This window comes from Microcaecilia unicolor, chromosome 2, assembly GCF_901765095.1.
Source record: "Microcaecilia unicolor chromosome 2, aMicUni1.1, whole genome shotgun sequence".
NCBI lineage: Eukaryota > Metazoa > Chordata > Amphibia > Gymnophiona > Siphonopidae > Microcaecilia > Microcaecilia unicolor.
The window spans coordinates 78534951-78550937 of NC_044032.1; the positions used below are offsets into that span (position 1 = coordinate 78534951).

Genomic DNA, 15987 nt, shown 5'->3' on the forward strand with positions numbered 1-15987 from the left:
TGTAAGCTAAAGGCACCACACTGCTGGCCAATTTGACTTATTTAGTACTGTAGGCCCTGGTAGACTTACATAAGTATTGCCATACTGGGAAAGACCAAAGGTCCATCGAGCCAGTCTATGGACTTTTCCTTTAGGAAGCCGCCCAAACCTTTTTAAAACTCCACTAAGCTAACCGCCTTTACCACATTCTCCGGCAACGAATTCCAAAGTTTAATTACACGTTGAATGAAGAAAAGTTTTTTCCGATTCGTTTTAAATTTTCTACATTGTAGCTTCATCGCATGCCCCCTAGTCCTAGTATTTTTGGAAAGCGTGAACAGATGCTTCACATCTACCCATTCAACTCCACTCATTATTTTATAGACCTCTATCATATCTCCCCTCAGCCGCCTTTTCTCCAAATTGAAGAGCCCTAGCCACTTTAGCCTTTCTTCATGGGGAAGTCGTCCCATCCCCTTTATCATTTTCATCGCCCTTCTCTGCACCTTTTCTAATTTCACTATATCTTTTTTGAGATGCGGCGACTAGAATTGAACACAATATTCGAGGTGCGGTCACACCATGGAGCGATACAAAGGCATTATAACATCCTCATTTTTGTTTTCCATTCCTTTCCTAATAATACCTAACATTCTATTTGCTTTCTTAGCCACAGCAGCACACTGAGCAGAAGGTTTCAACGTATCATCCCAACTACTCTACTTATTGGCACCACTCCCTGGCACACCTCTATTTCACAACTTTCTCTTTAATTCTTCATGCCACCAACAAGCCATCTGCCCCACTGTTGGTAGCAGGAGACACTCTAATAAAATGTCATCTCTTGCTGCCATGGCATCAGTTTTGAGATAAGACCTGTGAGATTTTGCAGGTCTTATCTTGAGACTGGTTCCACAGCAGAAGGAGATGAGGTCTTATTAATGTGTTTCCTGCTGCCAATGGAGGACGAATAAATATACCAAGGGTGGCCCATTCCAAAGCTGGAAGATTTATCATCACTATGCTGAAAATTTTAAGGCTCATGAGTCAGGTTTTTTTTTTTTTCACAGACCCCAGCTGTGTCTAACACCAACTCTAGCAGATATGGATTCTAAAAACTGGTACATAATCAATAAATAGAAAATAATATTTTTTTCTACCTTTGATGTCTGGTCATTCTATTTTTCTAATTGTGTTGGTCCCAGTCTCTGGTTTTTGCTTTCCTCTGTTTTCTCTTAACTCTTGCCATAGTTTCCTTGCCCATTTTGCCATTTTGTCTCTCTCTACGTTCACTATCCATCTTTCCTCTGTGTTCCTATCTGCCCTGTCCAGCATCTCCCCTGTGCCCCTACCTCTAGCCTCCCACCATGTTCAGCACCTCCACTGTATCCATGTCCCTATTCTTGCCCTGCCCATCATTGCCATTCTGTGTCCCTATGACCCTTCCTCACATGTCTGATATCACTCCTCTGTATCCCTATCTTCCTCCCCGTGTTGAGCATTGCCCCTCTGTATCTCTATCTCACTCCCCATGTCCAGTTTCTCCTGTACAACTGTCCCCCTTCCAGGACCAGCATGTTTCCCTCTTTTTTCCTCTCCTGTCCTTCTCCAAAGGGCCTGTATCTTTCCCTCTCTCCTGTCCTCCTCCTCAGGGTTCAGTATCTCTCCTTCTCTTCCCTTCCTTCTGTCCCCTGTTTCCAGGAATCCAATAATTGTCCCTCTCTCTTCTGTCCATGCCCCCTTCCTCTTTCCCCTGCAGGTCCCCTGCAGCTCTTTGTGACCTAGCGGGAGTGTAGATGTGAGCTGCAAAAGTGGGAATCTTCCGCTGAATGCAGGAGACTTGGTAGGTATGTAGCAGCAGTGACAGTGAGTGGGAGGAGGGGTGAGTTAGAACCAGTGGGGGGGAGGGGGGAAGGGAAGCTGAGAGATGAGGAGATGCTAGAAATGTGTGTGTGTGGGGGCAAGTAGGAAAAAGAAGGGAAAATGAACACCTTGGGGGAGGGGAAGGGGAAAAGGCTGGACCATGGGGGAGGGAGGGCAGGCCTTCAGCCACCCATGAGGAAGGTGCATGGCTGAAGATTCATCTAGGGCATTCCTGGGAGCATAGTTTGGGCAAAGAGAGTTGAGATGTACATTCCAGTTTTATAAAATGCACAAGTACGCATATAGAATTCATACACACATTTATACCTACTTCGAAGCATGCTATGGAGGTTAGCTCTAGGAGCCTATTATATATATATATATATATATATATATATATATATATATATATATATATATATATATATATATATATATATATTGTATCAATTCTTTATTATCATTGAAAGCTATATTGAACTAAATAATGTTATTTGGATAATGTGGAATATAATCATCAAATAACTAACTAACCAAGAGGCCCTTTTACTAAGCCACGTAGACACCTACGCATGCCCAACACGTGCCATTTCAGAACTACCACCCAGCTACCTCGTGGCCCTGGTGGTAATTTCATTTTTTACGCGTGCCCACTACATTCACCAGAAAATTCCTGGTGTTTGGTGCTAACCGGGCAGTAATCAGCTTTGTACGCATGGTGATGATTACCGCCCAGTTAACGTGTGAGACCTTACCGTTAAGTCAATGGATGGTGGTAAGGTGTCAGGCCCAAAATGGATACGCGCCAATTTTCATTTTGCTGCATGTCTATTTTCAGCCCAAAAAAAGGCTTTTTTTTTGCAGGTGTGCTGAAAAATGGACCTTCACATGCTCAATACACGCATCTTCACCAGTGCACAGCCAATACAGTATCTACACCAGCACACTTTTTGGCACACCTTAGTAAAAGGACCCCTAGCTAAATAAATAAGGGCCCCTTTTACCAAGCTATGGCAAAAGGGAGCTGGCGCTGGCATCAGCATGTGTTTTACACACACGCCGAGGCCCCCTTTTACTGCAGCTGGTAAAAAGGAAGTCTCACCTTCCTACACGAAATGGGTGTGTGGCAAGTAAAGCACTTGCCGCGCAGCCATTTTGGGGGGAGCCCTTACCGCCATCCATTGAGGTGGCGGTAAGGGCTCCCGCATAACCCGGTGGTAACCAGGCAGCGTGCAGCATTGCCCAATTACCTGAAATGACGACGTGCTAGGGCTGGGAAGTACCACTGGGCTGCTTTGGTAGCCAAGCGGTACTTCCTGTATAGCGAGCCGTTTAGTAAAAGGAGCTCTACATAAAAAGACACATGGGCACCTCTGTTGTCTTTATAGAATTGGCTTAAAATAGGCAAATTTTTCAACTTCTCACATAGACACCCTGTTAGAAAATCAGGCCCCAAATGTAAAACTGATAAAAAGATGGAAAATTTCCCTCTTCTGCAGTCTGGCTATGGTAGGGCCTGTTCATTATATCTACTTTTATAGCAAGGCAAATGTCCTGAAATTAGATTTGCTACAATCATTTTCTTAGTTCTTCCCTTCACTACCTGTGGAAAGGTCTCAATGACACATAAGTAACATAGAGGGGCATAATCGAACGGCACCGGCCAAATAGATGGCTGGCCATCTATATGGCCGGCGCAGTAAAGCGGCGGCTGAACCGTATTATTGAAAAAGATAGCTGGCTATCTTTTGTTTTGATAATACGGTTGGAGGCGGCCAAATGTCTGCATTTGGGCCGGCTTTAGAGATCGCCGGCATCGGTTTCTGGCGATAATGGAAACTAATGCCGGCGATCTCAAACCCGGCCAAATGCAAGGAGGAACCAGCATTTGTAACAGCAGCAGCAGCAGTGGGTGGGTGGAGGGCGACAAGGCAGCAAGGTGGCGGTGGGGGGGGGGGGGGGGTGGCAGGGAGGATGACCAAAACGTGCCCCCTCACTTTGGGATCTGGCCCCCTCCCACCTCGAGGTCTAGCTACGCCCCAGCCTGAATGCCCACTTGCAATGTACATGCTATGCAAGATTCATGCATGTATACAGCTTAGGCAGAATATATTCTAAACATTTACAAGTGTAATGTGTACATAAATGAGCACCATGTTCGAGAATTGCCCTTCTACAGAAAGCTGACAAATGCTGACTCAATTCCAAGGAAAACTCCATCAGTAGATCTCTATAGAAACTGAAGAATTTAGTCCATATACTGTAGGATACAGAGAGAGGATCTCTAGTTCAGTCTTCTAGCAATTATCACCCTATTTTCACAGCATTGCTTTTCACAATGATAGAGGAAAGAAAACCATCTAAAAATTCCACTACTTGGTTTTTATTTCCTATAAACTTTTACAGCCGCAAACTTAATTTTCATTACAGATCTCAGGGATATAAAATATATAAAAAAAAAAAACTTTAACATCGGCATTTGATTTGACCCTTTTATCACAGTCAACACCCACTCCCATCAACATTTATAAATAAAACACTCAGATTAATGCTTAGTGGCAATAACATTTGGCCACAGCTTTTATTTCCAAATAATGATCAAACTTTAACCACAAGCATCATTAACCATCCATTAGGCAACTGTTGAACCCAGATCAGTTATGCCCATCTCTCCTTGAGCTACTCGGTGTCGAACTAGCCCAAAAACATATCTTTGCATCCATGTGAACTAGCATAACTCGCAGTGTCAGCTGGCCACGCCTCAACTTGTGGTGGTGGTACCATGAGCTATCAATTAATTCTTTATTTATGAATCAATTTCCCATATCCCTCATCTTAAGGCCACAAGTGGTGATAGCCTAGCTTGTCACTGCTCCCCCACTCAAAGCTGCAGCAAGACTACCATGCAAACAGTCCTCCAACGGGTCCTGTATGGAACTAAGAAAAATGTCTAGATATATGTCTGACAAATGAACACCATCATGGCAATAATGTCCTGGACAATCTATTGTCAATAGATCATTTACAAGGTCCATCTCCCCCAATGCAGACACAAATCTAGACACATCTCCATTCACCCTTTTCCTGAGTCTTTCAAATTGCTTCAACTTTTTGGACATCCTTCCAAACCAAACCTGGAAATGATACGAGACCACACCAAGTGTGCATGTGGAAAATATCAAGTTAAAGACAAAAAAAAAAAAAAATCCCACTTCATCTGGTGGATTAAATCCACTCCTGTCATCTTACATAAGTTATTTCTCCCAAGATGAATCAAACTCAAGACAAGAGAGAAAAAATGTTTGGCCTGTGAAAGGGTTGGAAGTAGCTGGTCTCAAGACATGCCTCAAATACCTAATCGGCAGATCCTGAAGCCATGCTCTACCAGTCTAAGTTTTGGACCCCAGTGAGACTCCACAGCATGCTTCCAAACCCAGAATATACAGGAGTGCCCACATATCCACACACAAATATCTATAGGTAAGGAGCCTGGAAATGAATCTAGCAGAAAAGAAGATTATCAGCATAACCTAGATACTCCTTGTATTTATTAACATGCCACCACCCTACACAACAAATCAGATCACAAGTGGAAGCTCCTATTCTGAAAGAATGCATACCAAACTTCTTTGGATTTAAACCCAAAGAAGCTAGAGCTCACTTAAGAATTGCAGCAAACTGGTAATGCATGAGGAGAGTTTGGTCAGTATTGATCAGCCAATAAAGACCTCCCTCAGAACTCGCTTGCCTATAAAGATGGACAAAACGCACAGGACAAGTTTCCACAGCACTACCCTCCCTCAAATGAACCCACTTTCCTCTATCCTTCTGTTTAGTCTTTGAACGATGAATATGCAATTGTAAACTATGCTCCTGCAGCACATCACCTAACAGCAAACCCGAGAACCTCTTCCCTTGCTTGGATTCAGCAACTAGCTCAATCCTAAAGGCAGCAAAAAAGGCCACTGAAAAGGCCAGTTGAAACAACAGAATTTCAAAAGATGATAAATAAGGCCCTGCAAAGCTCAACTAATCTATCATACAGTATTGGTTGATATATAAGAACAGCCCAATAAACAGGCCCAGAATGCAAATAACCACACATCAATTTTCTCACTAGAAAAGAGGCAGTGGGGTCTGCCACAGCCCTCAGCTTAGAAGTACAGGCAATATACGCAAATGTGTCATGCCCCTCACCTGTTCTCTGTGGTCTTCAGCAGCATTCCATGCCAAGAAGAATCTGTTTACTTCCTGGAACCCTAGCACTTCCTTTATAATCCTGCAAGAGGGTGCTGGCTGATGTCACCACTTTCTGTCTGGTAGTATTTAAGAAAGTGCCTGATTCCCAGTCAGTGTCTTTACAACAGGTCTCCTAGAGTTGTCTAGTGTGTGTTCCAACCTATCTCCTGTTCTTGCCTGTATTCCATCTTGTGTTTCTATCCTGTTCCGTGTTCCAGGTTTGTTCCTGTCTTATTCCTAGTTTGTTTCTAGCCTTGTTTTCAAAGCTATAGTCATGTCCTCAAACCCCAGCCCTGTCTTCAAATGCCAGCATTGCCCGATGTCTCGCCCACCGCCAGTCAGGGCCTAGCTAGCCCTTGGGTTGACTAGGTAGCTTCAACTCAACTGCGGTCCAAGGGCTCATCCCGAGTTGTGACACAATGTTTGGGACACCATTGCATACGACTACCTAATGGACGGAGCAAAAGAAATAAACTCAATAAAGGCTTGGAAACATGAAATTCACTCCCCAAATTGCAGAAATCATTTCCAACCGGATTGATATGCCTTCCAAGTACTAGACACCAAAACTGCTTTCAACAGGACTTGACAGGTCCCAGGAAGCTGGTCCATAACTCCTCTGGCATTCACTGGGCACACATCTGCTGTGGGTGCTACTACCTGGAAACAAGCCCACGGAAAATGAGAAAATGCATCAGCAATCTCATTCACCACCCCAGGCACATGTCGCAAAGAGAGGAATACATTCAAATGGAGTACAATCAGGTGCAAAAATTCCACCAACAAAGGACAGCAAGAAGTCTGACGATTAATAGCATACACTACTTCCATATTATCAGAAAATAGCACTACTCTTCTATTTAATTATCACTGTCCTCAAATCACCAAGGTTACCCAAAAAGAGCCATATTCTTATACCATCTCCAGGCCCTTCACCAAGCTGTCCATGGCTGGGCACACCATGCTCCCCCAAAATATGCACCAAAAGCAATATCTTCAGATACATCACTAAAAAACTGAGAATCAACATTCATAACCAATGGTGATTGCCAAACAGAGACCCCATTACATTGCTCCAAACATTGCAGTCACAGGCACAAACCCTCATGCACAGCTTCAGTAATAGTTTATTGAAGTCTGATATACTGCCAAGCCTAACTGGCAGATCTAGGTGGTTTACATAGGTCCGAAATCTTCAGAAAAAGAGAAATGAACTACAATATTCTATAGAAAAGTATAACAGACACACAATGAATTTATCACACATGGGAAAGGAAAGGTGGGGGGGGGGGGTGGAGAAGTGGGAAGGGCAAGATGAGAGAACTAGGGTAGGAATACAGAAAGGAATAGGGGGAAAGGGAAGCATGGGAAGGGGAATGGAGAAACAGCATCTAATCCACAGCATCTATACACCAGCTTGAGTCAAAGGCCTGAGTGAAAAGCCGGATATAAGGATGATTTTGCTTCAGCGAGTATGCTAGCAAAAATATTAAACGCCAACACCCAATTTAAAATAGTCTTAGGGACTTTCCCTTTTGCCTTCTACATTTCCTCCTCCTCTTTTTTCCCTGTTACCCTCCTCATGGTCCCAGGAATCAGAAGACTTCCAAATTGCCAGCGGATCCCTGGATGCCCTACGCCACTTGTGCTTGTCAACTTCTAAATACTTAACAAGATGCTGCAAACACTTTAAAAAAACTTTTGTCCCATAAGAGATACATGTATGCCTCAAGCACAAAGGAGTTGGAAGAGAACAGGCAGCAGTATTAACCCCACACACATCCACCAAAGTAGATTCCAACAAAGCTTACAAAGTATTATGCAACTCACCAGGCACATATACTGCTGTAGCCGCATGTCCTGCTGAACTAGGAGTCCTAAACTGCCAGAGTGCGGATCCCTGTGTGGCCTTGCTGGTAGCCAGACACAAAGCCCTTGAGCCTGCGGATTGACGAGCACCAGTGGCGTAGGGCATCCAGGGATCCAATGGCAGTTTGGAAGTCAGAATCTATGACTACAACTTCAGTGCACAACAAATTTTAATCTATTTATTTATAAAAATTGATATGATGCCATTCAAAGTCATTTACAATGAAAATTAAATCACAACAAAAAAAGACCTTTGAAATATGACATAAGACAAACATTAATACAACATGAACAAAATATTGAACAAACAAATAAAAAAACATATTACTGACTTCAACAGAAGAGAGGATGAATATTTCATTCTATTTTTTTTAAATATCCATACAGTTTGAATGAAAAATGCTTTCAATTTTTTCCTAAAGATTAATTCTCTTCAGAGTGGTTTCTGGCTGGTTTCTTTTTTCTTCAGCTATTAGGGAAAAGGAATGGGTTTTGATATACTGCCTTTCTGTGGCTACAATCAAAGTGGTTTACATATATAGATATTTATTTTGTATTTGGAGCAATGGCGGGTTAAGTGACTTGCCCAGAGTCACAAGGAGCTGCAGTGGGAATTGAACCCAGTTAGAGAATTTGAGCATGATTGGGATAGTTATATCAGACAATGGTCACAAGAGAGATGAGAAGCTGGGGTAAAAGAGAAGTAGGGGAAAGAATTAATCATAATAAATTGTACAGGATTTTTATTCTACTTCTAAGGAGACAATGATGGATTAATAAACCCTAATATGCTATACACTTTGTACACATTAAGCAACTTTCTATGCATGCATATAAAAGGAGTAAATATAACTATGTAAAAAACTAATAAACTTACCTTGCATAGAGTCCTTAATGCGCTGGTATGTAGATGCACACCAGAAAGAGTGGTTAGTGAGCAAAGGTTGAGATGTGGGCAAAGGGCAAAATACAGACTATTAAAAAGTTAATATTACTGGAATTTCTTTCACACTTTAGTTAAACAAGGTTTACAAAGTAACACAAAATTTTCCTTTCCAGTTTAGAAAAGGGAAAGCTGCTTCTAAATACAAGGCAAATCTCAGGGGCCCTTTTACTATTCTGCGTAAGCACATATGTGCATCCTATATGCGCCAATTTTGAATTACCGCCTGGCTTCTGTGTGGCCCGGGTGGTCAATTCATTTTCTACATGCGCCCACTATGTACCCTGGAAATTTTCTGGTGCACGGCGCTAACCGGGCGGTAATCAGCATTGTACGCACGCTGACAATTACTGCCCGGTTAACATGTGAGACTTTACCACTAGGTCAATGGGTGGCGGTAAGGTCTCAGGCCCAAAATGGATGCGTGCCAAGTTTTATTTTGCCGCAAGTCCATTTTTGGCTAAAAAATAAAGGCGTTTTTTGCAAGGTGCACTGAAAAATGGATCTGTGCGCGCCCAACACACACGTCTACACCAGCACAGGCCATTTCTTGGTGCACCTTAAGAAAAGGACCCCTAAGGGTCCTAAAGAAGATCTGAGTTTACCCAGATTACTTAAAGCACAGATTGACCCACCGTGAAGTTCATTCTTCTAGCAGAAATCTTGTTCAGCTCCAGTGCAATCTGAAGTTCACTCTCCTTCCCTATCTCATCACAGTTTTGAGCAAGGGTAACTAATATCAGATACTTATTTTAAGGTAATTTTAAAACCATTTATTAGAGGTGTATAGGCAGGTAAACATATGTACAGACCCACAGACTGCTTCTTACTGAATTACCTCTCAGATGTGTGCATCTGAGGGGTAATTCAGTAAGAAGTGGTCTGTGGCATGTGAAAAGTACACTAGAAAGGTTTTTTGTATTTTCAAGCTGTTCAGGTCTGGAATGGCCTTCCATTGTCAACAAAATTGCAATTTTCTAATCCTTCCTTTGGTATTTGAAAACTTATCTATTCCTAAAGTATTTATTTTGACTTTATAGTCTTCAATTTTATTGTATTTCTTTTATATTGTAAGACACTTTGAACCTAATTAGAGATTAAGCACATTATAAATGTTCAGATTAGATTAGCTCAGACTATTTCATATATACTTTCACCCACAACAAGCAGAGGGTGTTTCAAATAGTGAAGCTGGGGCAGGATTTTGACTTTTGTGCATACATCTGGATTTTGCATCCTGAGCACGTTCAAATGAAGTGCTTTTTGCTGTGTGATTGGACATTAGATACATGACTTTATCACATGTTTGCAGCGAGAATTGTGAAGAAATTAAAAAGAGTATTGGGAGGTTGCTGCCGATGATTGGACTGAGTCAGAAGGAAGCTGTGGTTCTCATGTTGAGAGTGGATTGGGTTAAATGAATGGTACCTAGTTTCCACTGTGTTAACCTATGACTGCTGAGGCTTTTTTCCTTCCTTTCTGAAAAATTAAAAATTAAGAAATTAAAGAGTGAAGACTCAAAATAGTGGAAATTGAGGGAGTTTTTTTTCAAAGGTTAAGTTGGTGTCCATATGCTTTTGTTTTAAGCTGAGCTTTTTTGTGTGTGGAATCCATTCAGAGTTTTTTTGTGTTTTGCCAAACTAGAGAGGCCCATGCCAAGGTTTCTCATGTTAACAATGAAATATAGGCAACTTTGGATTTGTAATCCATGTCTCGCTTGATGTATAATATCAGATTGACACCATGTATACATGGAGGGGCATTTTCAATATGACATCTAAGTCCAACTTTGGACATTTTGCTGAAAATGTCCAGAATTGGAATAGCAAATATAGCCCTCTTTAAAACAGCAAAATGTCTTTTTTTTTTCTCGAAAATTGTCACTTGCTAGATGTTTTTGTGCTCTGTGCATTTACCTTTTTGGTCCATTTCTGAAAAAAAAAAATCCAAGTGAAATATGCACAAAATCAAGCCATTGGGATGTATAAGGAGTCAGTATTCTTAGTAGACTGGCCACACAGACATCCCAGTAGAGCAGGGGGGCACCCTTTGGGGCAGTGCAGTGAACTTCACCTAAAAGCTCCCAGGTACACACCTCACCGTTACTCCCTTATATTGTATAGTAAGCCCTCGAAAACCCACCAAAAACCTACTGTACAATAACCCTTATGGCTCCAAGTATCACCTATATGTGGGTACAGTAGGATTTTGGTAGGTTTTGGAGGGCTCACATTTTCCACCACAAGTTTAACAGCCTGGGACCTGCTTGCTGCTCTAATAGGACAGGCTATAACATCTGAAGATGTCATAGAAGCTGGTATTTACTGTTTCTTTTACATTTTTGGGGGTTGGAAGGGGGTCATTCCTTTAATCTGCCAGTGGTCATCTGGTCATTTAGGGCACTTTTTGGGGGCTTCACATTATTAAAACAGGACTAGCTCAAAACGGCCGGCGTTGCTGTAGTATTTTTCAATGAGGAGGAGACCGGCACATACAACCTACCTGATATTCTGTTTTTATCAGCGTATTTGGTACTATATTACACTAGTGTTTTGAACAGTGCATCATTCTTGTATGCACAGTCTTTTTAAAGATCACCCCATCATTTCTAATCAACCGTACAATTTCATTTTTACTCCCATTTTATCAGACTCCTGAGGCAGTCACATCTGTGCCGAAACCCGGTGCCAGGTTGAGTCTTCAAGAGTATCAATTGTGTTATTGTGCATTCTTTTTACTCATTGCAGTAATAAACTTTTTCTGTTGATCCTGTGGTTTGTCCAGCCTTCCTTTGTTTCCCACCTTTTGGTGTATGCCTATTTCTCTCGTGGCAGAAAACAACAAGGCAGTTGTTTCGCCAAATCCAATACGGAAGATAAAACAATGAGGCAGACCTTGTAAAAAAACAATGTCTTTATTTGTAAATTAAAAGCTCCTAGGTATAAAAATAGCTGTGTCAGGGGCAGTGGATCACCAATTGATATAAAATTCAAAATAAACCAGGCTGTTAAAACATAGAAAACGCTGTGGTTGCAGTGAAAGCTGGTGACCCACTGCCCCTGACGCAGTCATTTCTATACTGGCGAAACATGGTCATGTCGGGCATTTTATGTTGAATATCTGGGAGCTTTTAATCTACTAATAGACATTGTTTTTTTACAAAGTCTGCCTCATTGTTTTATTTCTCTCGTGGGACTTTTGTGTTCAGTTACCCTCTGATTCCTTTAGTTTAATCCTGAACGTTTTCATTGTTTTCCATTATGGCTGAAAAACATCCAGGTCTTAGGAAAGCCCAAATCCTGCCCTTAACACACCTCCAACATGCCCCCTTGAGATTTGGACTCATTGCAGATGAACTGTATAGAAAAATGTCTGGAAATGGGGACATTTTGGTGAGAAAAACATCCAAATGTTGCTTTATGACACTTTATAGACATTTTTCTCTTTCAAAAATGAGCCCATAAGTTGGATATTTAGTATAAAGTTCTTTATTCTCATCAAATGACAACAGGTAGCTTTGGGGTTTCTGGGTCCCTTACAGGCAAACCACTCGGAAAATCATCCCCCTGTGAGAGATCCTATGAGAAAGTTATCTTTCCTGATATGAGAAAACTCATGCCTTCATATGTATCACCTGAAGACATGGAGGAGCAAACATACAAGAATGGAAAGCTTTTTAAAACATATTTTCCATCCCTGAGTCTTGAAAAAAGAAAAAGGTTAAAGTCTATTAGGATTTAACCTTTTGGATTAGTAGCTCATGCCTTGATACAACAGTTGCTGTGCAACCCACTGGAGAGAAAGGAAATGGGACCCCTTCTCCTCACACTAAGTTTCTACCACACTGAACCTACTAGAAGACTTTAAGGACCTCTATGTTGTTCTCAGCACAGCATGTTCCCAAAGTGTTGCTTTTATAAATAGGCCATGTCATCTGTTATGGCTCCACAAATATGTTCTCTATTAAAGAAACACATTACAATTTATAATAAGAACATAAGAATTGCCATATTGGGTGAGATGATGGGTCCACCATGCCTAGTATCCTATTTCCTAAAGCAGCCAGTCCAGGTCATGAGTACCTGGCAGAGTTCCAAAAAGTAGCAAGATCCCATGCTATTTAACTTCAGGGATAAGCAGTAGCTTTCCCCAGGTCTAACCTAATGGTTTATGGACTTTTCCTCCAGGAATTTTCCAACTCTTTTTTAAAGTCAACTACCATTAACTACACAAAGGAAGAAGCAAGTATAATATAAGATCAACTCACCAGAATAATATATTTGGTTAATAAAGTGATTCTTCATGCCCTGAAGCTCCTGACTGACACATGCACAGAACAGTTTACTCTGAATCTAACTTTTAATCTGACTGATATTGTTGGTGCATGTTCCTGAAGTTAAAATTTAGACAAATCAGTGGAAAGAATTAGCCAACAAAATCAGAATCTTGCATTTCTAGGAAAGAAACACGCTGTATTTTCCAGTGTAAGGCAACCCTGGTTGTTACACAATATTCACTTCTTTAAATGTGTGGCACGTAATTATTTATCATATATTACTCATAGTACAATAGTGCATTCATGGACATCCCTATGTGACTTGACCTGCAATGAAAATTACGTACATAAATCTTGGTGTAGCAGCTGCTTAATGTTTTCAACATTTTTCTGCTCAAACACATAATTGCCTGAGTCTCCATGTACCGGCACTGTCCAAATATTACTGGCATTGGAAAAGGTCAATGTACCATTCTGAAACATCTGCATTTCAACTGCAGGGATTCTTCCGAAAGACTGAATAATAGTCACGTGGCTCTGAGAATGATGGTTCAAATAGATGTATCCATTCTATTATTTTGTTAACTGTTTGGAATCAGTTCATGAAAAATTAATAGAATGTTTTTTGCTTAAATAAGAATGATAGTAGGGCATGTTCAAAACATTTATGGAGCTCAAGGGTGGCTATGCATAGTGGCATTATGGCTACTAAATCAGCTGATTCAGATTTTTCTGACAAATATAGATGTTCTGTAGAACAGGAAAAGAAAGGGGATGGGACTTGATATACTGCTTTTCTGTGGTTTTTGCAACTACATTCAAAGTTCCCCATGATCAAAGACTGCTGCACTAACCACTAGGCTACTCCTCCACTCCATCATAAAGGGCTTAGTATCTGGGGGACACCAAAAGGGATAGTTAATAAGCTGTGGTAAAATACACTATTCTACCACAGCACATTCAGAAGCCATAGGAAGCCAGCTATAGTACAAATTTATCAGCCCATTTCTGTATTAACACCCTGATTCTATAAAAGTCACCAAAAATTGTATGCGCAAAGTTAGGCACTCAACTGATTTGCCTGCGCAATTAAATAGAATAATGAACCAATTAGTGTCAATAATTGACTTGTTAACAAACAATTACTGTCACTATTTAGATTTAATTAGAAGTTACGCATGTAAATTTAGGCGTGGGATCTGCGCTTAAAAAGTGGGCATGGAAATGGGAGGGTTGTGGGCATTTTGGGACGGATCGGGGGCCTGGTTTTGTGTTATGCATGTAATTATAGAATATGGGTGCTCTGCATGTATATTTAGGCAGGGGCATTTGCACCACATTTTCATTGAGGCAAACGTTGGTGCCAAAATTTACACACCACTCTCCACTTAAGGATTATTCTCTAAACTGCACCAAACTTTAGGCATGGCTTATAGAATACCATTTAAGTGCTTTTTTGTCACGATTTTTTAGGCACCATTTATAAAATTCACCCCCAAATGTAGAGTGCAAATGGGTCCTTTTACGAAGCTGTGGCAAAAGGGGGCCTGTTTTTCATGCGTGCCGAGGACCCCTTTTACTGCAGTGGGTGAAAGGCAGGTCTGTTTTTTTTTAAAGAAATGGCTGTGTGGCAAGTGAAGCACTTGCCGTGTGGCCATTTTTGGGGGAGAACTTACTGCCACCCATTGAAGTGGTGGTGGTAAGGGCTCCCATGCTAACCCAGTGGTAACCTAGCAGCGAATGGCACTGCCCGATTACCACTGGGTACATACCAGCACTACAAAAATTGAAATATTTTTGCAGCACGGGAAATGGCACGCACTGGGGAAGGGAACCACTGCTGGGGAAGGGAACCACTGCTGCAGTAGCCCGGAGGTGCTTCCCTTTTAGCGAGCGGTAAGCCCGCATTGGGCTTACTGTCGCTTCATAAAAGGCCCTCAAAATTTCTGCACAAGTTTTATCTAGGAGAATGGGTTGGGTGCTTCCTATCTTTGGAGCCCTTTTACTAAGCTGAGTTAGGCACTAACACGTACCTAAGAAGGAAAAATGGCCCAATGTGGGATGCACTGAAGTGTTCCATGTTAGTTTTGTCCATCTGCGTGCACTAAGTTTCCAGTATTTTTGTTTAAAATGTTTTTAGGAGGAGGTGTGTCAGGAGTGGAGAATGGGCATAGAAGCATTGTTTAGCTAGTGTGATGACATCAGCACATGCTTATGAATAATGCTGACTTCTCGCAGGAGCCCTTAGTGCCTCCTAAATGACCACATGTTAATTAGCACATGGCCATATATTCAACAAATAGAGAAAAAAAAAGCATTTTTTGACAGCTGTGTTAAAAATGGGCTTAGGTGTGGGAAAGTCCCACCTAAGGATGTGCTAAGCCCGTTTCTTAGCTCATCTTAGTAAAAGAGACTCTTTATTTATAGTGATCAAATGGGGGTTTATGAGAAAGAGGTAAATGTTCAGTGATTTATTGAGTGTTGCCCAAACTTTGGAATTCCTTAGCTCTAATAATGTACCTGTAACATTAAGTTGGGAAGGAGCAGAGATTACCCTTAAATGGGAAGTTACTAAGATATGGTAAAATCTTGCATTTTAGTGCAGTTTAGTTTACTGCAAGAATCACTAACCTGCAGTAAACTCAGCTTACTGTCTCCTACAGTAATGAATAATGTAACTTATTATCAACCATACAAGTTACATTATTTTTCCTGCTCAAGAGCATTGGCTGCTAACAGGTAGCCCAATGCTCCCAGAGAGCATCTTAAAGGGGCTGGTGCCTGTATTGAAGCAGATCTTCCAGCAAGTCAAGACTTC

At 41.4% G+C, this 15987-nt stretch overlaps 1 protein-coding gene across 5 annotated transcripts in view; it reads right to left on the reverse strand.

Annotated features, from left to right (window-relative positions):
* Positions 1-15987, reverse strand: part of DAB2 (DAB adaptor protein 2) — a 179915-nt gene that overhangs the window by 132157 nt on the left and 31771 nt on the right. The window contains exon 1 of one of the 5 annotated variants that reach the window (XM_030193071.1): positions 8828-8899. The exons of 3 other annotated variants lie outside the window; for them this stretch is intronic. The gene's annotated coding sequence lies outside the window, so the exon portion shown is untranslated. Of the gene's footprint in view, positions 1-6039; positions 6060-8827; positions 8900-15987 lie in introns of those variants that run through there. One more of the 5 variants, XM_030193072.1, reaches the window with a different exon arrangement.